This window comes from Dipodomys merriami, unplaced genomic scaffold, assembly GCF_024711535.1.
Source record: "Dipodomys merriami isolate MVZ:Mamm:240054 unplaced genomic scaffold, mDipMer1.0.p SCAF_2, whole genome shotgun sequence".
Classification (NCBI taxonomy): Eukaryota; Metazoa; Chordata; class Mammalia; order Rodentia; family Heteromyidae; genus Dipodomys; species Dipodomys merriami.
The window spans coordinates 118572411-118597477 of record NW_027203381.1 but is presented as its reverse complement, the minus strand read 5'-3'; the positions used below and the strand labels follow the sequence as shown (position 1 = coordinate 118597477).

At 49.9% G+C, this 25067-nt stretch overlaps 1 protein-coding gene across 3 annotated transcripts in view; it reads right to left on the bottom strand.

The window, feature by feature from the left end:
* B3galt5 (beta-1,3-galactosyltransferase 5) overlaps nucleotides 1-15890 on the bottom strand; it is a 58963-nt gene extending 43073 nt beyond the window's left edge. For 2 of the 3 annotated variants that reach the window (XM_070030714.1, XM_070030715.1), the window contains exon 1: nucleotides 15764-15890. The gene's annotated coding sequence lies outside the window, so the exon portion shown is untranslated. Of the gene's footprint in view, nucleotides 1-6708; nucleotides 6747-15763 lie in introns of those variants that run through there. The other variant, XM_070030717.1, reaches the window with a different exon arrangement.
* Nucleotides 15891-25067: the final 9177 nt, after the last annotated feature.

Genomic DNA, 25067 nt, shown 5'->3' with positions numbered 1-25067 from the left:
GAAACTGAAATTACTGCAGGAGGAAGTAGGAGAAACACTAGAACTTATGGGCATAGACGGAAACTTTTTGAAAAGAGTCCCAGGGGCACAGCAAACAGGAGAGAGACTTGACAAATGGGGTTGCATCAAAATTAAAAGTTTCTGCACAACAAAGGACACAGTTGCTAAACTAGAAAGACAGTCAACAGCCTGGGAGAAGATCTTAACCAGCAATACATCTGACAAAGGCCTAATACCCAAAATATACAAGGAGCTCAAGAAATTCAAACCTCCCAAAGCCAATAAACCAATCATTAAATGTGCAAAGGAGCTAAGGAGAGACTTCTCAGAAGAGGTAAGAATGGCAAAGAAACACATGGGGAAATGCTCAACATCCCTGGCCATAAAGGAAATGCCAATCAGAACAACGCTAAGATACCCTCTCACCCCAGTTAGAATGACCACCATGGTGAATTCAAACACAAATGCTGGCGGGGACGTGGGGAAAGTCACCCTATGCACCATTGACGGGAATGTAGACTAGTACTCTGGATGGCAGCCCGAAGCGTCCTCAAAATAGCTAAACATACTATGTGTATCTTATCTCATAAAATAATATTTATCAAAATGAACTCCAGGAAATGGAAATCCAGGAAATGGAAACAAGAGGGTTTTTTTCTTTGTTGTGTTTTTGTTTTCTTTTGGTCTTGCTTGTTTATCTGTCTTTGAGAGGGTAAGGGGGGGACACAGAAATGGAGGGACAAAGGGTAAACAAATGCAGCAGTGGTACTCACTAGACACTCTGTTGAAAATGAACTTGTGGATTGGGATGGAGGGCAAAGCCAGGAGAGGACCAAAAAAGGGGTGACATTTCCCAAAAAAGAAATGTACTCATTATCTTGCTTCCAAAACTGTAGCCCTGTTTTATATTATCATTATTTTTGTTGGTTGTGGGGCTTGAACTCTGGGCCTGGGTGCTGTTCCTCAGCTCTTCAGCTCAATACAAGTGCTCTACCACTTGAGCCACAGTGCCACTCTGGTTTTCTAGTGGTTTATTGGAGATAAGAGTCTCACGGACTTTCCTGCCTGGGCTGGCTTTGAACTGCGATCCTCCGATCTCAGCCTCCTGAGTAGCTAGGATTATAGGAGTAAGCCACCAGGGCCCAGCTGTAAATCATCTTTGTAATAACAATCTTTGAAATAGCTTTTAAATCTAGAATAATATCTTCAGGCTTCCCCAGATTGTCACTAGGTGAGCATGAATGCTGGCTCCTTTGGCTTATCAAAAGAGAAAAAACAAAATAATTGAACTTGTTGGGCATCCTCCAGATTTAATTAAGCACAGCTATCAGGAGAGCTCTTCTGCTTAATCAACCCTAGGGTATAAGAAAACCCCAATAAATTGAAAGCAAAATTGATCTTCCTAGCTTAATTAGAAACAATTTTTGGCTAATATAACTATGTTAGTGGCTTGATGCTTTTCAGGTTGAAGAAGGTTATTGAGGCACATGGTTTGGTTTTTTGACATGGGGTCTCTATTGCTCAGGCTGGTATCCAACTCTTGCATTCAAGGAATCCTCCTGACTCAGCCTGCAGGGGAGCTGGGACTCCAGGCAGAAATTATTTTGTTTCTACATTTAAATATGTTGCTCCTTGGAGGATAATCAGACATTATATTTTTAAATTAAGCACTAGAAATCTGTCCGCACTCTGTCTGAAATAAATTCCTACACTAATATAGCTACGCTCTTTATAACAGCATATGTATTTCACCTTAAAAGAGGATATTTTTTTTCCTACATTTTGGTACTATTGGTTACCATAAGTATAAACAGGCATATGGCTTACGTTAAATGGCTCACTACAGTTTAATCATGATGTTCCTACTCCTTACCTTCCTAAGCATTCTCATTCTGTAACCAACTGGAACCAAGGCAATAGTGCCCAAGTACAAAGGGGTCCACTTGCCTCTGTTTTCTGTGTCCTCATAGCTGGGCGCAGAGGATCAGCAGCAAGGTTGGGAAAGTCCATTCCACTTGCATGGCCTCTTATCTCCTGGCTAGTATCAGGCAACTGGTCATTTTGTGAGGACCATGTTCCCCAGGGGTTCATGCCACCCTGCCTAGCATGCAGAGGTGGTTATAAAGGCCTGACTTTTCCGCTTGCCGTTTGTAGTTGTTTGTTTACTCTCTGACATGGTGAGGAAGGCAGAACATCACGGTGGAGCAAAGCTGCTCACCTCGTGGTGGTCAGGAAGCAGAGAGAGCTCACTTCTATTACAAAGTCGACCCCCTCCACCCCACCCCCCAGCCTAGGGAAGGGCTATGCATCCACAAATGGGTCATCCATAGCCCTAAGCCACAGGTCATGGGCTTCACTGCCACACTGGGGACGAAGGCTTCGACAGACGAGCCTTCAGAAACACTAGCCACGACCTGATACATGGCAAGGCCAATGGAACAGAAGCATTCAGACCCAGATGGTCCCTGGGCACCCTGCAGCACGATTGTTCCACAAACTCACTTCACCTGGCCCTAACTCACATGTCCCACTTCTCCAGGGACCCTACCTGCAAGTGCCTTAAGGACCTCATTCACCTGTTTGCAGGTGTCAGCATGGAATTTGACCACTGCCTGGTCAAGCCACCAGCCATGACGGCAGCATCAAATACATCTACCAGCACTTCCCAAGTAGGTAACATCCACCTGCCTAGTTGCATTTGTACTGTTGTTGGGAAACGTCAAGAAAAGAAGGAAGTCTTATGGCCAGTCATCTCTCAATGAACTCCATGTTAAAGAGAGCACAAATGTTCCCATGAGGCAGACCCCAGAGATATGAGCATCAACCAGCACTGAGCTGGCAGCACAAGGGCACAGAGGCCTATGACTGCCAATTCCTCATCCCCTGCTCAGCCAGCAGCTCTGTCTGAAGACTAAATGACCCTTCTGTGCTCTGACTCGAATCCTCAGGCCTTCCGGCTGCCCTGCAGCTGAGCCTGCCATCCTTCCCGACCCCCCACCCGCCAGTTTTGGAAGCAGGCAGCCCCGAGGCTATGGGCAGGAAGCCAGCCCACGCTGTCCTCCTCTTCAACATTGTCTTGAACCCCCACCTCGGCAGGGCAGGGCTGACTCTGTCCACAGCAGAGCCCAGCCACACACCTAGCAGGTGAGAAAGTAAAATGGTTTTAGAAAAGCAAACAGTACACCATGCCCAGGACATAGTAAACCTACATCCATTGAGATAAAAGATTTTTCAAGGAGAGAAAGGAAGTTAAATAAAAACGTGGGCTAGTGCAGACATTCACACACAGTGAGACCAAAGGAGCATGCTCTTCAGGGAGGAACACAAAGGCGCAATGCCTACGTGCACCTGATCGTACAAAATAATATTTATCAAAATCAACTCCAGGAAATGGAAACAAGAGGGTTTCTTTTTCCTTTTTGCTATTTTTGTTTTCTTTTCTTCTTGTCCTGTTTGCTCATTTATCTGTCTTTGGGAGTACAAGGGGAGGCACAGAAAGCAAGGAGGAAGGGTAAACAAATGTAGCAGTGGTCGTCACTGGATGCTATGTTGAAAATGAATTTTACAACTGGCAGGTAGGGATGGGAAAGAAAGTGAGAGAAGGGGTAACATTGTCCAAAAAGAAATGTATGCTTTACCTGGCTTATATAGCTGTAGCCCGTCTGTACATCACCTTTACAACAACAATTTTAAAAAAAACTTATTAAAAAAAGAAATGTGGGCTAGTAAAATGGAAGGAGCGTTGTTTGGGGAAATCTAAGGCCAAGGCCGTGCTGTTAACGAGCTTGTAACCTTGGGCAAGGCTTGGGAATGTCCTCAGACCTCCAGGGTGTAAATGTCTGGGTCTAAGAGAAACACACGGTGGACCTCAGCAAGTCCCAGGTAAATGAATGAATGAGTAACTATACGAGCTGCTAAGATCCAATGCAGAGGGTACTAAAGCACAGGGAAGGCTTTATTTAAATCCTTTATTGATAACTAAACTCTTTTATCTTTGGAGTAGCTACCTAAAATCATAAGCTTAACCATAATGTAGAGAGTTTAAACAACAAAAAGGGCAGCGTGTTTGGTTTCCCTTAGACAAGTTGAGACCTGCCTCTTTGGTGGCAGACTGGTGTCTTTAGGGGCCTTGAGCTGCAAGGATTTCCAGGGACTCAGGAAGAGCACTGCATGTTCTGCATTAAAACAACAACACCCTAAACGCAAATACTGCCCTGAGGGTCCCCGCATGCTTACAGGACATCTGCTGCCTGAGAAGACAAATACCTACGGAGATGAAATGAACCTCTCCCCATATCTGAGCAAGAACAAGCACCCAGGGGCCTCCGGGGCATGCATCATGCTGGGCAGCGTGGCATTCAGGAGCCCCTGTGCACTGCTTTCTAACCCTTGGGTATTTGGAAATCTGGGTACAGTGGAAATGTCCTTGTGAACCCCCTCAGCCACCAGCCACGGGGAGCCCGGTGAACTTAAGTGTTCACCACAGTGGATCCACTTCTTAAAGGAAGTAGTAGGGAAATCATTCGTTCTTAACTATCTCATGAAAACTTAGGTGTGTGAAGAAGGAAAGAGGGAAGTAAAATACCCTTATGTATACAAATTCTGGACGTTATGAATCTTGTGTTTGGGAGATGGAGCACTTTGTATTCCTCCAGGGCACATGGAGGTTCTTCTATACTCAGGATCTCTGGACTCCAACTCCAGTCTCTCTGGAAACCTCATTTCTCAGACCTTTCTTTCTTTCCTCCTTCCTTCCTTCCTTCCTTTCTTCCTTTCTTTCTTTCTTTTTGTCCTTCTTTCTTTCTCTCTTTCGTTTTCCCTTCCTTTCTTTCTCCCCTAGCTGGAAGATTCCATAGATGCATGGCTCAGGAATCAGCTAAGAATTCTGAAGTTTATACCCAGAATTGAGGAACTGAGACTGCCCCACATCCTTTTCATCTTTCCAGGATTACAGACACAGACTTTCCTAGAACCATGGGGTTTCACCAAACTCCACCCTCCACGGTTTCAGGCTGGGAAGAATAATGAATCTGTATTGGTGCTTTATCTTTTCTAAAGGACTCTGCCACCTCTCAGGCTAAAAGCTACAGAAATGAATGTTCTCTCTCAAGTGTCAGCTCATCCCACATTGGCTTGTTTACGCTAGTTCTCTGAGGACCTGAGGTGTTGCTTGGCCATTCCAGAATCTGTTGTCGTAGCCTGTTGAAATACTGGCCCACGAGGGGCTTACTTAGGCGTATTGGAATTGAAGCTGCCCATAAGATTCTATTTCACCATAAATCACGTGATGGGTCATCAATAGAAAAGTACATTAAAGCAATGGTACGAAGAATAATGCAAATATAAGAACAGGGTTGTAACCAGCTAATACAGACCAAGAAAGTTCGAGTGGCATCGTTAATGCCAGACAAAGTAGAATTTAAAAACAATGGTAACAGAGGCGTTACATGATAACAAAAAGTAAAAATCCACAGATGAATGTAGATGTTATCAGGCTTTTTACTAGCACGTATGAGTTATTCAAAGTGAAGGATTTCATTATACTATGGGTTAATATACTTGGACAATGCACTCCTCTGTCATTCTTCTTATCCTCCTTCTCCTTTCTCTTCTTTGCCTCCCCTTCCATCTCCATTTTAGTCCCCATTTTGCTTTCATGATCTTGTGGTTGGTTTTTTTCCTTTTCCCCCTGGCTTCCATGAAGAAGAGGGAAGAAGACATTTGTCCCCATGAGACTGGTTTGTTTCACTTATTGTGATGATCTCCAGTTACACCCATTTTTCAGCAATTCCCTTCTTTCTTAGGGCTGAGTTTTACTAAATACATACATTTCTCTTATCCATCTGCCCACTGGTGGATACCCAGGCTGATTCCATAATTTGGCTTTTGTGAACAGGACACAGTAACCGTGGGTATACAGGTATCTCTGTAGTAAACCAAACCAATAAATATTCTGGGTGTGTTTTTGTCTTTCTTGCCTAGAAGGAGGTGTCAACACAACTAACTGAGGGCTGAGGTTCTGGCCAAATAACACATTGCACTGCCTTAGACCTATAAAGAAGTACTGCAGTCAGCATGGCCCACCATAGAACACAGAGAATGCAGGAGAGCCACTCACCCTGTGAGGATGGAGTCACCTTTCAAAGACGCAGCTGAGATGGGCTGGGAAGGTGGCTCAGTGGTAGAGTGCTTGCCTTGCATGCGTGAGGCCCTGGGTTCGATTCCTCGGCACCACATAAGCAGGAAAAGCCAGAAGTGGCGCTATGGCTCAAGTGGTAGAGCGCGCTAGCCTTGAGCTGAAGGACAGCGCCCAGGCCCAGAGTTCATGCCCACAACTGATAAAATATAGTAATCAAAGACGCAGCTGAGAGATTAACTTGGCCCAACTGGAGCTCCAACCTCCGGGATGCAGTACCTGCCCCTAGTCAAGGGCCAGCATTTGGTGCTCTGTCGCCAGTACATGCTCCCAAGGGCAAGGGGAGAGAGAGCAGCCTCAATCCCACGACTATTGATGCATCAATCAATCATCTCTGAGAAATGCATGTTTCTCATACCCACACTCTCAAGTCTGGGCATCGACCGAGATGCAATGCTTCTTCCAGGGAACACAGAGAGAATTCCTTGGCTTTTCCTGACCACTGTGAGCACCTTGTGCCAAGAGACCAGTGGAGAAAAGTATCTCCCCCGAGAAGAGAGGCAGTCACTGACCTTCATCATCCGGGGTGGAGAGGAAGGATGCTTCTTGCAGGGAGCACAGGGAGAGCTGTGTGGCTTCCAAACACTGTGAACGCCTTGGGCCAAGACACTCTTGGCCCACCCAGCACGTGCCATGCACCATAACATAAAGGCAAATCTGTGGATGGGAATGAGGCGTAGTCATAGTGTGCTTACCCAGCATACATGAAGCCCTGGGTTCGATTCCTCGATAGCCTCAGCTCCACATACACAGAAAAAGCTGGAAGTGGCACTGTGGCTCAAGTGCTAGAGTGCTAGCTTTGAGCAAAAGAAGCTCAGGGACAGCGCCCAGGCCCTGAGTTCAAGCCCCAGAACTGGCACACACACACAAAAAAAAGACAAATCTGTGAACCAAACACCAAAAACACCCTTGTGACATGTAAAGGCTAGCAGGAGACAGAATTTACTGTTAAGTAGATTCTATATATTAGAAGAAGAAGCTTTACAGGGCTAAGCAGAACCTGTTAGGAGGCTGGGAAGAGGGATGGGATTACAGGGATGTTTTCCAAAGTAGCTTCATTAAGAGAAAATATTTGCCCTAAAAAAGACTCAGAAGATGGGATGTAATGAGGTAGGCTGATATCCAGGGGAAAGAATGTTCTAGGCAGAGAGAACAGTTGGTGTGAAGGCCATGAGCCGGAACACGACCGTGTGTCTGAGGTATGGCAAGGAAGGAGGGGAGGAAGGAAACAGCCCGGCTACAGCAGGCCCTGCAACTGCGGTCAGGAGTGTGGCTTCTGCCCACGATAGAAGATGAGTCCTCAGATGAGGGAATGGCCTGCCTGGCTGACCTCTGGAAGGGTCCTTCTGGGCTCTGGGGAGAAAAGAGGTCGAGAAGGCTAAGGAAAACAGGGCAGGAGAAGCAATAGCCTGACCCATCCAGCTGCAGGAGACGGGAGGAGGAGGGGAGGGGGCCTCTGGCCTCAGCGGTCTAAAGCTGTAGACAGGCTTGGGAAGGAGCCAGACGGGCTCCCCACAAACTGGCTAGGAAGTCAGTTGGCTGTGAGTTTCCAGAGTTCAGGCATCGGCTTACGCAGAGCTGAACAGATGGGTTAGGAGGGAAGCAGAGTTGAACAGATGGGTTAGGAGGGAGGGAGGGAGGGGCCGGTGCAGAGAGGAGAGGCCCCGGGCTGAGACTCTGGGAGGGCACAGAAGGCAGCAAAGCAGGCAGGCAGAATGGGAACAGGAAAGCTGCCTGGCCCATGGTGGGGGCCGGCAGGGCCAGCTAGCCATGTGCTGCTGACACGGGGCGTAATACCTGGGCCGAGACTGGACACTGGAGCTGGGAGATGGGCAGGCAAGGGCCAATCAAGGCGAACGCACAGTGACCAGGGCTGCTTTTGCACCTTTCCTCTGGAATTTCTTTTCAGAAAATGGCTTCCAAAGTAGTGCTCTTTAATGAAATAGAATGAGAATATAAAATTGGCAGCAAGCGGAATAAACGATTCATCCACTAGGAAGGGGGAAGAAGGAGAGGGGGAACAGGAAGGAGTGCTTGTGCTTGTCTGAGGCAGACAGGACGAGAGGATACTGAGGGAGGACGGGAAGGGACGTCCGTCCAGCAGCGCTCCTTGACTGGCAGCAGGGGACAGCCAGAACCCAGGCATACACTGGGTACTTACAGAGGCCTGCAGAGTCCATCTCCACTGGCACAGGAAAGAGACCCACACCCGCCAGTGAGAAAGCTCTCCTACGTATGTGTCTTCAGTGAGGAAAGGTGAGGATGACAGGAATCAGGGAGCGGTGGCCCCAGAAATCCTCACCCTGGAGAAGAGGAGAGGACCTGCTGGAGCGCTAAAAGAAGACTGTTTCCATGGCTTAGCCCGAGAGCCCCATGGACTCCAATCTGTCAAACGGGCACAGGCAGAGGTACAGGTGAGTTGCACTTCACCATGGTGTGGTCTCACCACGTGCGCACAATGAAACAAGAAGCACAATAACGTGGGAGTGAGAACTAACAGCAGCTAACACTGCGCAAGCAGACGACGATCACACAGAGCAGGAAATGTCACGGCGCACACGGTGCACAGCGCGGCCTGAAAGCCTTCGGCACCAATGACCCTCCAGCCACCCTGCCTTTGAGTCGTGTGTTTCCTGTCCACTTGAAGAATCACCCGTGGTAGGGGTCACACCGCTGAGCGGGTGCTCTCGGTCCCCACCTGCTCTGCTGCAGGCCACAGCCCTGTGTGCGCCCAGATGATAGTGGGACTCTCAGGGACGTGAAGGTTCTGTTGGAGCCACTGGTCTCTGCTGGAGCCGCAGGTGTCCAGCGAGTGAGTGATGTCTGTGACAGCAGGACCTGAAAACGTCCTCTGATCAGGTTGATGCCACCACGATGTCCCCAGAGGAGTCACAAAAACCAATTGTGCATGTGCAGACCACTTACGGCCTTGCTTCCTGTACCCCCCACACACACCTCATCCTCGGGCCGCCTGATCCTCCACCCCATAAACACCCCAAGTCCTTTCTTGGTGAGGAAGATTTGAGACCTGCTCTCCACGTCCATGCTTCTGAATAAATTCTCCATATTTTTCCAAACTCAGCACAGCCCAAAGCAAGCAGCAAGTCTGCAGGTGCTGAGCGACGCAGGGCAGACAGTCAGGGGAAAAGCAGGAGTGGGCAGGTCATGGGACCCGGCCAGGTTCAGGAGCTAGACCAGGAGGCAATGGGCGGAGGGGGGCACCCAGCTGAGAGGGTGGAGGAACTGCACTAGCTGGTAATAACAAAGTGGCTAGAAGGTTCTAGTAGGTTGATCTGTGATGCTGGAAATATCCAAATCTGAAGTAGCCAAAATGATAGCTGCTCGGTAGAGCCATTTAAAACATGGCTCAGCTGGGAGCCAGTGGCTCATGCCTGTCATCCTAGCTACACAGAAGGCTGAGATCTGAGGATCACAGTTCAAAGCCAGCCCGGGCAGGGAAGTCCTTGAGACTCTTATCTCCAAGGAGCCACCAGAAAAGCGTAAGTGGCACTGTGGCTCAAGTGGTAGAGTCCTCCCTCCAGCCTAGTATGGATGGAGTAGAGGGGACAGAGAACTTGGCAATTTCCTGCCACCAGCCCTCAGGATTCACCTTTGACCCTTGCCAGCAGGCTGAAGGAATCAACAGTCCATGAAAGATGACCCTTCCCGTGGGAAGCAATAGAATAAAAATGTCACTCTCCCAACATTGATCTGCAAATACAATCCGCTGGTGATAAAAGTCCAAGTGGGACTTTTGGAACTCAAGATCTTGCAAGGCTTTTTTTCATAGAGGGAGAAAACGAGATGAAGACCTAAGTCAACTTTTTAGATGCCCAAAGAAGTAAGGCCTGGGTCCCATTAGACACAAGCACACCTCAAATGTTGGTGAACACCAGAGGAAGCGCACGGTGGGTGCCGGGAGGGAAGCTGTCGCCCCAACCCTCAGAAGGCGGAGGCTGCCAATTGAAAGCCTGGCTGAGCAGTGCCGCACCCACACAAAGTCAAAATCAGTCAGGACACAAAGCCATCGCGCATGGGGCAGCCTGAGCCCATGGAGAGGTAGCCCGGCTGCTCAACGGAGCTCTGCAAGGAAAGGCCACATGGCTTCATTTTTCAGTCGGCAGAAAACCATCAAGAAAAACACAGTTGGCCTCTCCCTGACATAGCTAGCCATGAGTTCTCAATGAGAGGGACACCTGCGTGAGAGAGGTAAAGCCATGAGCTTGACAGAAGCACAGGAGAGAATAGCTCCCAGCTGGGCAAAGGGTGAGGTTTTGTTTTCTATTTCCTTTGTGGGGTTTTTTTCTACTTCTTTATTACTATTTCTGTGTATGTGGTGCTGAGGAATCGAACCCAGGGCCTCATGTATGCCACACAAGCACTCTACCACTGAGCCAACTCCCCAGCCCCTGTTTCTGGTTGCTGTTTTTCTGTGCTGGCACTGGGACTTGAACTCAGGCATGTCGCTGTCCCTTTGCTACCACTGGAGTCCCAGCGCCACTTCTGGCTTGGTTCGTTTTGTTTTTGACTGCAGGTAAGAGTCTCATGGACTTTACTGCCCTTGCTGGCTTCAAATCATGATGCTCAGATGTCAGCCTCCTGAGTGGCTGGATGACAGGCGCGAGCCGCTGGAGACCAGCTTGAAATACATTGAAATATGAATGAATGTGTAGTAATGTACAAATGAAGGATTTCTCTTCAAAAAGGGCCTTTGAAAGTTAAGGATAAATAGTTGATGGAGAGGAAAATAGACAAGAAATATATCAGATCAGGCAACAGGGATCCCCTGAAACCCAACAGGAAAATTCCAGAAACCCAAAATGAGTGCCAGAAATTTACAGAGGCAGCGGCAGTGGAAGTCTGTGTGGGCTGAGAGAAGACATACAAATTAGTGCCACAGAAAGGCGCTTTACACCTGTTAGCCTGGCACAGACCCAACAGCCAGCTGGGCCAAGCACCAGTGGGGACAGGGTATGGACCACCGCTGGGAGGCAGGCTGGCACATCTGGCACATCTGGCTCTCAGCTGCCCTGAGACCCAGCACCTCTGGGACCTGGCCACTTTGACCCAGGCATGGGAACACTGCACAACCCCTGGAGAAGACCCATGGGAGATGGCCGATCACAGCTCCACATGCAGGCCAGAGCCGGAAGCCAGGGAGACTGGGCCTGCCCTGGGTTGAGCCAGAGACTCTGCTCCAGCTAGAAACGGTGACAAGTCACGTGTGCACATTACTGCAGATGAAATCTAGACGTAATTCTTATTGAGGAAAAATAGATTGTGATATTTTGTGCCTATTTTGGAAAAAAAATATCATTATTAAAGAAGGCAAGAACTTGTAAGATGCCAGGCACTGAATGGAGGGTGGGGAGGGAGTGCAGGGAAACTGAGCAGGGGCCCGAGCTCCCACTGAGGAACACCGCCTGGGCGTGGCCTTGGGTCCTGGGAACTCTGGTGAATTCCTTGGCTCGCTCTGAGCCATCTAGGAAGACCTCAACCAAAGAGGGGCAAAGAGGGGGCACGCACAGTACCCGCCCAAAGTCAGCACCAGGAAGACCTGGTGGGGGTTGTTCACTTTCATAAAGAAACGTAAGGAATAAAACCAGATCCTGACACGAAGCAGACACGAAAGCATCGTGAACTAACTCAGCCCCCTGAGCCTGATGTCCTGGTGGGAATGAGAGAGAAGGAAGAAAGAAGGGAAGGAGAGGGAAGAGGAAGTAGGGGGAGGGAAGGAAGGAAGGAACCTTGCAGGTAAATGGTGTGGAGAAGGGGTGGGGTGGGAGGAGCTGAATGAGCAGGTCCTGCTGGCTGCTTGAGGAAGGGGCTCAGTAGCTCACAACCCCGGCAGCCACGCCGGTTGCTCCCCTTATAGAAGATTGGCAGTTATGTCTTCTTCGGCGGGCTGGGCCAGCTATCTCTGCAGATAGAGGTAAATGCAATATATCAGGGCTATGCCTCTGCCCGGAGCTCCACCCTTGCCCGCACAGCCTTCCATTTGGTGCCAAAGTTGGCAGAATTGTAGCAAAATTGGTGGACATCTGGCAGGTGTGACAGGAAGCCCCCCTGGGTGGAGTCACTGCCCAAGTGCTGAGCCACTGCATGCATGAAGGGCGCCATCTACAGAGGAGACCGCGCCATGGCTGGCAATGAAACCCGGTGACCCGGAAGTCAAGACAGGTGTGTTTCCATCTGTTTCCCAAGACGCCCTGGCCTGTCCTCGTTGTTTTCACACCCAGAGAGGCTTGCTTCTCACAGTGATCAGGAAGCAACCTTGCTCCGTGAGTTCAAAACTAACTCAGCAGAGGTAGCTGGTGGGGGAAGGGAGGGGAGGAGGGAGAGGGGTGATTGAGAAGAGGAGGTACAGAGTGCTGTCTGCGTGTATTCCCTCGCCCCTGCTGTAGGAAGGTAGCTCTGGTGTCCTTCCCATCCTTGTCCCAGTGGTCACTTCCTCCCTCCCCCTCTGCTGCACTGACCCTGGCCTCTGCCTTCCACTCTTCCCCCTGCGCGTACACACCCAGGGCTTTGCTTCGCCCCTTCACCGGTTGCTGTCATGAGAGCATGCTATTTCCTCCCCCTGGGAACAGAGACCTGGGTCTCCATCACTCTGACAAGCTCCAACCTTTCTGTGTCTATGCCTGGGCTCCTACGCAAGCTCCCTTTATGACTTCTTCTAGAAATATCTATATTCCCCAGTCATTTGGCTGTCTGCGCTGACCTGGCATCTTTCCTTAGCTCCTATGACCTGAGAAGGCTTTACTGCGCGTTACCATTGAACGAGCCTCTCCAGACACCACAGCCACCAGGGCACAGGCACTTTCTGAGCTTCTTAGGTGCTTTCTTCAGCAAGTGGACAATGTGCATGAGAGGAGGACTGTCAGGCGTGTGGCCAAAAGCACACAGTCAACAGAGGGTCCGCGTACCTGTGGACAGGCACCCCTCAAGATTCTTACTGGTTTCATATTTTCATTCACATTTGCAGAAAGTTTTATTGGTCATAAACCCCTTCTCATCACTAACCAAGGAGCTTCCGGGATGTCAGATTTGCATCTCAACAGGTCAGTCCTGCACCGGCCCCACGCAGCTCCCAGACTTCCAGCGAGGTGAAAACTAGTCTGGAACCTCCTGAAGTATAGAGGTCGTTGGCCTCCATGGGTGTAGAGAATTGAGTTGTGGCTCCCCAAAACTTGCATCCACTCAGAACCTCAGAATGTGACATTAATCTGAACAAGGGTCTTTACCAAGCTGAAGATCTCCAAGTGAGATGCCCTCCTCTTAGGGGGGCTCCACCCTAAACCCGACAGTTGGTAAGCCCGCACACTGAGGCAGTGGTACACAGAGGCCTGCAGGGAAGGCATCGTGAGGACCGAGGCAGAGGCTGGAAAGATGCAACACCAAGGGACTGAGAGGCAGCAGCAGGAGCCGGGTCAGGCACCCTGCGAGGCAGCTCATCTGCATGCTCTGCCTCCCCGAACCCTGAGAGAACACACGTGCCAAGCTCCTAGGAATCTGGTAACTAGGAAACTAACAGAAATGGATTTAACAGCCTAGCGGGCATAAGCCTGGTTTGAACCCTAGCCTGAGGATAACCATTGACCTAACAGCCAGCACGGGACAAGGAGAACTCTGGTCATGATCCAGTGAGCACACCTGGCAAGTTTACCTATCCATTCACCACCTACAAGAGCTTCTGCCAACCACTGATGGCCAGGGCCTCCGGATGAATCCCTGAGTTGACCTGGAAAGTCACTGTGCAGGCTATGCTGGCCTCTGCTGCTGTCCATGGGGTTTTCACACAGGTGATTGTCTCAAAACAAAACCTAATAAGCAACACTTGTCCTGTTGCTGGAGCCACAGGGCCTCACTGGGCCAGAGCACAGGACCCAGGACACTTCCTGTGTTGGTCCATGTCCTTTGCCCCACAGAACAAGACATGCCAAGGGCCGGAAGATGGAGCTATTTTAGACATCCTGAGATCTCTCCAGACCTAGGGAGAGAGGGCAGTATTGTTCTCTAATGACACCGCAGTCAGCCTTAGAACAGGATGCTTTTCCCTGCTGGTGAAAGCCTCCGCTGATCTCCAAGGCTACAGAAAGAGCTGATTACTTAACTCCATAGCCTTTCAGAACTTCTGCACAAAGGAAAAAAATATCCAATGAAACATGTGTTAAAGGACATGCGCCACATGACTAAGCTTGTCTGAGTATGTGTGGCGCAGGGAGATGGGAGATCAGGGAGATGGAAAGAACATTACATTATCCAGAGAGAAGAAGAGAAGACTTCCTACTAGCTCATGATTGAAGACAGTCAAGTGAAAGTCTTAAGTATGGGCTACTGCGAAAGTTTAAGTGCCGGGAGGAGGTACGGGTTGTAGGCTCGTTACCACTGGAGGGTGAGCACATGGGGGATGGCTACATATATTCCAAATGCTCGCGTTAACCCTGTCCTCGACTTAATCCTTTACCTTGTGGACATTTGCACCAATTACAACATGGATCTATAAAAAATATTCATAGGAGCATGATTTATCATATCAAATACATAAAAAAAAGTCTAACCCCCAAATCTACAGAACATACTTGATGACATCACTGTGGTGATACTAGATACTTTTCAAAAGGATTTTTTTTAAGGTATGCAGTCATGTAGATAGATCATCTTAATATTTTAAATGAGACAGACAAGAAACAAAGAGCCTTCCCGCTAGGCCACAGAGATTTGCCTGATTCCAAGACACAGAAGAAAACTAATTGAGGAGGAGGAAGTGGTGCAGGTAAAAGCAACTTACCCCAATCAAGAACAGCAGGGCAAGCCAGTGGCTCACGCCTGTCATTCTAGCTACTCGGAAGGCTGAGATCTGAGGATCACAATTCAAAGCCAACCCAGGCAGGAAAGTCTGTGAAGACTCTTGTCTCCAATAAACTGCTCAGAAAACCAGAAGTGGTGCTGTGGCTCAAGTGGTAGAGCGCTCGCCCTGTGCTGAAAAGCTGAGGGACAGCGCCCAGGCCCAGAGTTCAAGCCCCAGGATTGGCAAAAAAAAAAAAAAAAAAAAGAACAAGACTCAGACACATTTCTACAACCACTGATTTTCTCAACTATACATTCCGCCTTCTCCAGATTTCAAAATGAAATTTCTTTTCAAGCTCTACCTTTCCAATCCTAGATATTTGACCAACTTGTGATCCATTCCACCTTGAACTTGTAACTTTTAGTCAGGTGTGGACCATGCATCACGAAAGACCACGTTCCTCTTAATCGAGTTTTATTTCCATAGGAAGAAGCCACAGAAAAACCAGCAAAGCCGACAACTCACTCCTCCATTCGGGAGGGTTGTTTTCAGATGAAGTCAGAAAAGGTTGGCCCTTGAAATCCCGTGTAGTGATCAAAGCCAGCCCCAGGTATGATCTGCTTTGTACACCGAATAAGAAAATGCTTAATCCACACTGCACTGTACATTCAGTGTGCTTCTACAGGAGCCTGCAGACGGCTGGGGCTGAGGGAGATCTCGGCTTGCTGCTGCATTCACTCATCTGTCATAGAACAATGGAGGGGAAACGCGTGACTCACGTTTTTCTCATGCACCTATAGCCTGAATCACTGCGGCAGCCATCTCCATCTTGATCTCATCCGGCAGCAAAGGACACAGAAGGCTTTGTTGGAGGAATTTAGCCTCCTGGCTGGCTGGAACACCGGCTCTCAGCGCACCTCGGTGAGGACTGTGCTGTTGCCATGGTTACAAGGCTTCTCCCTCCCCGAGCACCCTCCCCGTGTCCCCCCCACCCCCCGCCTTGCCACAAAAGCTTCAGGAAAAACAAAACCAGTTGAGCCACACACGTGACTATACTAGGAATCATTTCTGGGGTCCGATGTACATGACCACCTTTGGAAGAGGAAAAGAAGGAAAGAGAAATGGAAGTGGCACTTCTTGAAGTCACCTGGGAGTGCTCTGCCACTTGGATTTTCAAGACTGCGCAGCACAACTCATCAGGGAAAACAAACTGCTTCCCAGGTGACAGACCTTTCAGAAAGCAAGCTGGGATTTTGTTTGATTTGTTTCTGGTTGCACATTTCCCGTTGGCCTTGTGTTTGTCACGTGTGATCCTCTGACTGATCCAGTTTATACAGTCTCTGAGAGGGCTGGGGACCGAGGGCTTCCCGGGAGGGAGCCCCAGCCTGGCTCTGATGAGCAGAACGCATGTCTTCGCGCAGTCATTTCTACATTGTGCCTACCACGGGCAGAAGCCTACAACAAGGTCCTGCGGTAAGGAAGAAGACAAACTCTTCCACCATGAATGACCAACAGGAAGAAGTGAAAGTAACAGTGAATGATGGAGAGCCATGACTTTGGCCTTCCAGCCATACATCCATGATGAGGTAAGAATGCCTTCAGGTGAAGCTCAGCTGGGCAGGGATGTCTTCAAGGCCGGTAGCCTTGCTTAAGTCAGGGGGACAAGTCTGCAGAGACTGGGCTGGACCCAGGGTGCAGCTCCAGCAGGCCCAGAAGGAGCAGCCAGGCCAGCCCTGCGTGAGGCCTGCGCTGTGGACGCTTGGTGGGGGTGAAGCAGCTAACCTCTGCCCCCTGGAAGACAGAGGGCGGTGATGGCTCTCAACACATGTGCAAGGCCCAGGGAGAAACAGCGAGTCCTCCCACAGTCAGCCCGAAGGGAAGCCGCTACCAAAGTAGAGCTCCAGCTTTGAAGGTGGGAAGATCTGCCAGGGAACCCCAGGTCTTCACTAGCCATGAGAACTCAGTGGAGCCACATGCCCCTGACTGCCTGTTTCTTCATGGTAAAGTGGTGGGGAGCTTCCATGCATAACTGAAGGAAGCCCGGACAAGAGAGCTCCACACCTGGGCTGGGGACGTGGCAGCTTGTGAAAAGTGGAACTTACTAGAATAGCAAGAGGGAAGCTGGGCACCAGTAGCTCACGCCTGTCATCCTAGCTACTCAGGAGGCTGAGATCTGAGGATCGCTGTTCAAAGCCAGCCCAGGCAGGAAAGACTGTGAGACTTTTTTTTTTTTTTTTTTTTGGTCAGTCGTGGGGCTTGAACTCTAGGCCTGGGCGCTGTCCCTCAGCTCTTCAGTTCAAGGTGAGTTGAACTCTAGGCCTGGGCGCTGTCCCTCAGCTCTTCAGTTCAAGGTGAGTGCTCTACCACTTGAGCCACAGCGCTACTTCCAGTTTTCTGGTGCTTTGTTGGAGATAAGAGGCTCGCAGACTTTGCTGCCTGGGCTGGCTTTGAACCATGATCCTCAGATCTCAGTCTCCTGAGTAGCTAGGATTACAGGCATGAGCCACAGTACCTGGCTGTGACTTATCTCCAATAAACCACCAGAAACCCAGAAGTGGCACTGTGGCTCAAGTGATAGAGTGCTAGCCTCGAACAAAGGAGCTCAGGGCCCAGGCCCTGAGTTCAAGCCCCACAACCAACAAAATAATAATAATAATTAATAATAATAATAATGAAGAAGAAAATAGGAGGAAGAAGCAGAAGGAAAGGAAGAGCAGGACAAAGAGGAGGAAAGAAGAGAAGGAAGGAGAGCATGGAAGCAGGAAGGGCAGGAAAGGATGAGAGACTGGACATTGGCTGAGGCTGGTGTGATAACGCGATGGCAGAGTGGCGCTCGTGGGCCACAGAGTCACCCTCCGTCTGACAGCGCCGACTCTGAGCTGGCGTTTCAGTCACGCCTGCTTTCATTGCATGAATCTGACACGAAGGTGTGTCTGGCTTCCGGAGCCTCTTTGGCTTACGCGGGAAAGCATCATTCTAGCGTTGCCTTTGGCTTACTCGGGAAAGCATCATTCTAGCATTGCCCTCAAACAGCCAGCAGCAGCACTGGGCATCCAGTCACGGCTATTCAAGCTATGAGTCAACAATGTTATCAGGCACCTCCTGTGTGTATTTTTCTAGACCCACGACATAGCCCAAGAAACAGCACTGACCGAAGTCCCCAACCACACACCTTCCAATCCAATGCAGTGACTGGAAGCACTGGGAGGAGGGAATTCCGTGGGAATCTGCCATGGGAAACGCGGGCACGGGGGAACTTCACTGAGGACATCATTCATCAAATTCACCCGACGGGTCCCCTGAGGTTCGACAGGTTCACAGTGCTGTGCAGTTCCCCACCATCTACCTCCATCTCTGTCCACCATCACATCCCCACGAAAGGCACCTGTCCACCCGCCTCAGGCTGGCAACCTCGCGGGAACTTTGTCTCCCTTGAGATCTGTCAGCTCGGGACCTTTTACACAAAGGGAATCACAGTGCACGAGGCCTTTGTGGCATGCTTCTTCCCACGAGCACACTCCTGCCGAGGTTCCCCTGTGCATTCGCACATCCTAATGCCTCACTCCTTTTCATGACTTAGTAAGACTCCATTGTGTATCTATGGCGCCACTCATCTGTGGATGGGAATGGGATCACTCCACCTTCTGCTCTCACACATCCTGCTGCTGTGCCGTCAGTCTTGCGCATGAGGGCACAGGCTCTTCTTTTTCTTCGCTGTACGAGCAGGAGCCTGTTGGCTGGGTTGTGTAGTATTCCATGTGTCACTTTGTGAGGAGGGAGTCCCATTTTAACAGGTGGCCAGGGAAGGTCCTGTTGATAACATTGAACAAACACCGGACAGGGGTGGCCATCAATAAATAAGCTGGGTGTGCCCGTGCCAGGAGTGTGTGTCAGGAAGAACAGCGCCACTTCCAGTTTTCTGGTGGTTAATTGGAGATAAGCGTCTCACAGCCTTTCCTGCCTGAACTGGCTTTGAACCGTGATCCTCAGATCTCAGCCTCCTGAGTAGCTAGGACAACAGACATGAACCAACAGCACCCAGATTCCTTTCCAACCTCATCAGGAAGAAAGAATGGCTAGGCAGACTAGAGCTGCTACCGTTATCACTAACAATGTAAAAGTAAGCACTCAAACCCCAAGACACCTGAGGGGTTTTTTTGTCCAGAAGAGTCTTTGCGTTCAAGCTCAAGAGGGTGAGAAACCAAGAGACAAGAAGCAGGCCCTGAATTTGGTTTTCTACTCTTTTGCTTGACTTCCTACTATTTTAAATCAATTTTTCTATAGAAATGAAACCTACTAGGGCTGGGAAGGTGGCTCCGTGGTAGAGTGCTTGCCTTGCACGCATGAGGCCCTGGGTTCCATTCCTCAGCACCACATAAGCAGAAAAAGCCAGAAGGGGCGCTGTGGCTCAAGCGCTCGCCTTGAGCTGAAGAGCTGAGGGACAGCGCCTAGGCCCAGAGTTCAGGCCCCACAACCGACCAAAAAGAGAAATGGAATCTACTGAAGAAAAAGGGAGAAGGAAGAAGAAGGGAAGGAGAAGCAGGAGGGAAAGAAGGAAAAAGGAGAGGTGGAGGAAGAAGAAAAATTAGGAGAAAGTGGATAGGAAGGAAAGACAAGGAGGAAGACTAGGAAAGAAGACAGAAAGGCAGGAAGCTGAAATCTAGCCACACAAAGTCAGGTCCTCTAATGAACCTTGCCAAAATTCACATGAAGTAAAATAAGTCAGGCTCAGAGAGACAAAGATACACAGAATTGCTAGCATATATGACTCAAGGGACGTGTTACATTGAAACCCCCTGGGACAACTATTTGAAGGTAATATTAACGATGAGTACAATAACTGGATAGTGGGACAAGAATATCCCGAGCTATAAATTTCTCTTTAAAGATGACGTTTAGCCAGCAGTTATACCAAAGTACTTAACTATTTGTGTCCGTATCCCTGAGTTACACACTGACGGCCGGGCTCTGCTAGAGCAGGGTCTGACCCCTTTGGACAGAGAGGCTCTCCTCCATCTCACACTGTCTGGGGAAAAGTCTGAGATTCTCCTACAAATTCAATCAACCCAGCCAAAGAAACAGTAAGAAATCATCATGGCTCTCAGGGTGAGAGACAGCATTTGCCTCCCAGCTCTGGTTCTATCACTTCCTGGCCAGAAATAAAGTTCTCTTAAAATAGCACCGATAGGATGGCAGAGGTAGGAAGGTCAGACGCAGTCTGGCCTGGACACACGTGTGAGCCCCTGTCTGAAAAACAGACCAAGGCCTGGCCCAAGTAAGAGAGTCCTTGCTTAGAAAGGGCCAAGCCTGAGTTCAATGCCCGGGACCGGATAACACGGACAGAAACAACACACGCCCTGCGGCTGTCAACAGGACCAAATACAGTTGGCCATCCGTTCATTTCCCCAGATTCAGCCAACCGCAGACTGCACACAGGCAGGGAAAGCAAAGTTCATCCCCACAGAACACACACTGGTGTTTTATTTCTTGTCATTAGTCCCTAAATAATACATGTACCTGATAGTAGGTGTTACATGTAATTTACAGCTGATCTAAAGAGGGGTGATGTGTGTGTGGAGTATTTGCAAGGACCATGCCCCTTCATATAAGGAACTTGGATTCTCAGATTTGGGGGTGCCGGGGGAACCCTAGGACTGATACCCCATGAATACTAGGGGACAAATGTACAATAATATATGGAAAACATAATAAACATTCAGCAAATCAGGTATTTTTTTAATTTTTTTTTAAATTTGAAGGTCTTCATTCCCTTGTCTCACCGTGAAGTTGGGTTTTTGGTGGTGGTGGTGCCCGGGTACAAACTCGGAGGCTCAGACTTGCTAGGTGCTCTATTATTGAGCTACACCTCCAGCCCTATTTTGTACTGGTTATTTTATTTTATTTTATTTTATTTGTCAGTCATGGGGCCTGAACTCTGGGCCTGGACGCTGTCCCTCAGCTCTTCAGCTCAAGGCTAGCGCTCTACCACTTGAGCCACAGCGCCACTTCTGGCTTTTTCTGCTTATGTGGTGCTGAGGAATCCAACCTAGGGCCTCATGCATGCAAGACAAGCGCTGTACCACTGAGTCACCTTCCCAGCCCTGCACTGGCTATTTCTGAAATAAGGTCTGGCCTCTTGCCCAAACGTGCACCCAGACTGTAGTCTGCCTGCTTTAGGCATCCTGTCCCACTGGCCCAGGCCACCAGGCCCGGCATTGCTCTGCTGACATGGAGTCTTGCAGGCTTTTCTACCCTTGTACATGGCAAGGTGCTGAAGATCAGGACTTGTGGAAAATATGCTCAGGCCGACACTAGCAGCTCACACCTGTACTCCCAGCTACGCAGGAAGCTGAGAGCTGAGGATTTTGGTTTGTAACCAGCCCAGGAAGGAAAACCAATTATCTACCAAAAATCTGGTAGTGAAGCTATGGCTCAAGTGGTAGAGCACCAGATTTGATCAGAAAAACTAAGGGACAGCACCCAGATCATGAGTTCAAGACCCACTACTGTCTCACACACACACACACACACACACACACACACACACACACACACACAATATACATATATATGTATGTGTATATATACTCAAAATGAAACCTCATAAAACTTCAAATGCTACCATCAAACACAGGGCTTTCCCACAGCTCTGAACTAAGTCCTGGCAGCTCAAGGTCCCTTGAAGCGCTCTCAGACTAGCTGTCCCTGCATCTGAATTTTGTATTGGGGGTCAATCTGGGCTGCCGGGTGAGGGAATGGGGAGTGGGTGGGAGCAGGCTGGTGAGGGCGCTCTCGTGGAGTACACGGCTTCAGGAGGGAAGAGGGCTTCGTGGCACAGGTGGCACAGAGCAGGCCTTCCTGCATGGCGCATGGCTCTGGTGGCGAAGTGCATCTCGTTCGGCATAAGCTGAGGTTTGTCTAGCTAGACAAGATGGCACTGCGGCCTGGGGCTGTGGTAGACATCGGTGCCCCAAACCTGCAGTCTGTCCCCCGTGGTGTGGCCGAAGACTGCCGGCTGGAATGATCTGGAATGTCACTCACTCACTCACACTTCTGACTGGGCCGGCTGCCTGTGAGAATCCCGCACAGGCCCTCCCCGGGGCCGTGGCTGGGTGCCAGGGCCGGGTCGGGGGGCAGGCCAGGTGGGCCGCTTCTAACCTTGCTGGGGTGGAATGGTACCCGCCACTCTGTGCTCATCAGAAAGGAAGAGGACTGGGGTGGGGTCACAGCAGCCCCCGGAGCCCCCACACTGGGGCAGGGGTGCAGAGGCAGTCACCCAGCTCCCGGGGCCCTGCCCCGTCTCGAAGGTGGCGGTGGGCCTAACCACAGAACGCACAGGCCCGAGGGAGGGCAGGAAACGGAGGCTCTGGGGGCCGTGAGGCATGATCAAAGGTGGGAGAGAAGGTCTGGGGAAGGGGCAGGATACACATACCTCTTGGCTGCAGCCCAGCTGTTTCCAGGCAGTCCCCTGCCTCAGTTTCCCCTTCTGGTCAATGAGGGCATAGCCCCCCTTATCAGGTTACTATGATGATTGAGGGAAGCCCTGGCTCCAAGGTCTCAGGTCAGGTGATAGGTCACACGGAAAGACAGTGACCCAGGTGACCTTCGTGTCAGCTGAATCCCCTGGGAGAAGGCCTTGTGCACCTGTGCTGGCCAGAGGCAGGCGCGGGCCCCACAAACGCGGGGCTGGAGAGGGGTGGCCCCAGTGAAGGCTCCGTGACACCCTCCACACGTCTTACCCTGGCCCCTTGCACACCCCCAAACACGGCGGCGTCCTTGCGCGTTCGATGTCTGGTTTAGGAGACAGCCAAGGTCCTAATCCATCGAGAAGACTCCACAACTCAGCTGGCTGCTCCAGAAGCCCCTCCCGCCAGGAGGCAGTGAGCAGGCGAAGCATGCCGCTGGGCTTAGCTGGGTCAGATAATCAGCGTTCTGGTTAGTTTTATGGCACGATAGGACTGGAAGACCCCAGGTCTTTATCAGAATGGTCAGCATGCAAGCACAGGGGCTGGGTTCAGATTCCAGCATGGTGCCAAAGCTGGAGTGAGTCACCTGCCATGTTAAAGCTCTTAACAATGCACCTCACGTTGCCCATTATCAGGGATAAAAACATCACAAGTGATACACTAGTGGACATGCTCGTTGGCGTGGAGGGTTTTGCTTTTGCTTATTTTCTCTCTGTAGTGGACGATTATTTTATGCTCACCCTCTGATTTCAGCCCGCAGTAGCCTGCCAAGGATAAGGCAAGCTGGGGGGGGGGGGGGGGGGCTCTTGAGGTGGATAAACCCAGCCAAGACACTGTCTTTTGGCGCCACCTAATGGCAGTTTCTTATTACTACAGTGCACTTGTTGCACTGCTCCTTCCCTACCTGCTCTGAGTTCGAGGATTTTGAGAAAACACTTGTGAAGAGGGCTCCAAGATCCTCTGCAGAGAAAACGCCATGCCTCCTCCTGTAGCCCTCACAGTTAACCAAGAAAACAAAGGGCCTTCCTCAATGCAGAGCGTAGATCCCTGCACAGAAGGAAGAGGAACCAGGAGCAGGGACAGGAGGGACGGGGAGGCCAATTTCATATGCACTCGAGCTTTTGTGTAGACACGTTTTGAACTTAAAAAAGCTAGCTGGAATTTTTTGGGCATCCTTCAGAGTAATCAAATTCTTTAAATCTCCATTACCTTCAGATAACCATGGAATTATTCCATTACCCTGAACCCACCTACATTTCTGCCTTCCTGCCTTCACTATGCCTCTCTGCTCTCTTTTTGCCAGTACCAGCATTGGAACTCAAGGCCTCCGGTCTCTCTTGGCTTTCTTGCTCATGGCTAGGGCTCTACCACTTGAACCTCACCTCCAGTCCATTGTCAGGCTTTTCACATAGGCCAAATTTTAATGTAATAAGATAAAAATAAGAATTAATTTTTAATTATATGAATTTCACTGTCATCTTTCACCTTATTTCCAGCAAGAAAAGGAGTGTGTGTGTGTGTGTGTGTGTGTGTGTGTGTGTGTGTGTGTGTGTGTGTGTGTGTGTCACTTCATCAACTTGGGGCAAAATAACCTTACTTCCCTTCAGAATGTCTCTTTGTTACCAAGGTAACACGAAATGAGCCCTTTTCCAGAGTTCCCAAGATACACAGGACTCTTGCACTGTTGCGGTCCATTCCTGAGGGGAGAGTCTGGCCGCTCCAAAGAAACCGCCACCGAGACTGCAACCTAGGGAAACAGCCCAGCAACTTCCTGACAAGACACAAGCAATGTTTGCTACAAGGAAAATGCAGGAGACAGCACACAGACAGAGCAGAACAGCAACAAACCCTGTAAGCAAAAATAGCCATGGCAAACAGAGGCAGGCAGGTGAGCCGAGAAATGCTGTTCAACCTACCTGGTCCACAGTCAGGGGCCGAATCCGCTGTTGGTGACCAGACACCTGGCCAAGGAGGCAAAACAACAGAGCAGGCTGCACGCGTGGAGGCCATGCCGCCCATCAGTCAACGGCCAGCACCAGAAGCAGCGGCTCCCTGGACCCCCGAAGCTCAGGAGGCATGCGAACCCGAGCTGCAGGAGTCTCTGTCCTCACAGCCCTCCCTGCACGCAAGGGTGATAGAGCCACAGTTAGACAGCGCACACAGCCCTTTGGGTGGCACAAGCTATGATGTAACAAGACAACCCGTGCAATTTGAAAACAAAGACCAAATCAAATAATGGCTGAAACAAAACCGTCTGTCAGCATGCACGCAGGATCCAAACTTGGCTGCAGACAAGCTGAGGCATATACCCAAGTCTACGAGGTCAGAAACAACAGTGCCAGGCACCGGTGGCTCACGCCTGTAATCCCAACTACACAGTAACAGGCTGAGATCTGAGGACTACGGTTCAAAGCCAGCTGGAAGGAAAGTCTGTGAAATGTATATCCCCAATTAACCATCAAAAAGCAGGAAATGGAGCTGTGATTCAAGTGGTAGAGCTCTAGCCTTGAGTGAAAAAGCTAACGGGCACTGGGACACGAGAAATCGTACAGGTCTCCAGGCTGTCACACAGTGAAAGCAAAGGACGATATTCTTAGAGTGGAACACAAAGGCACAA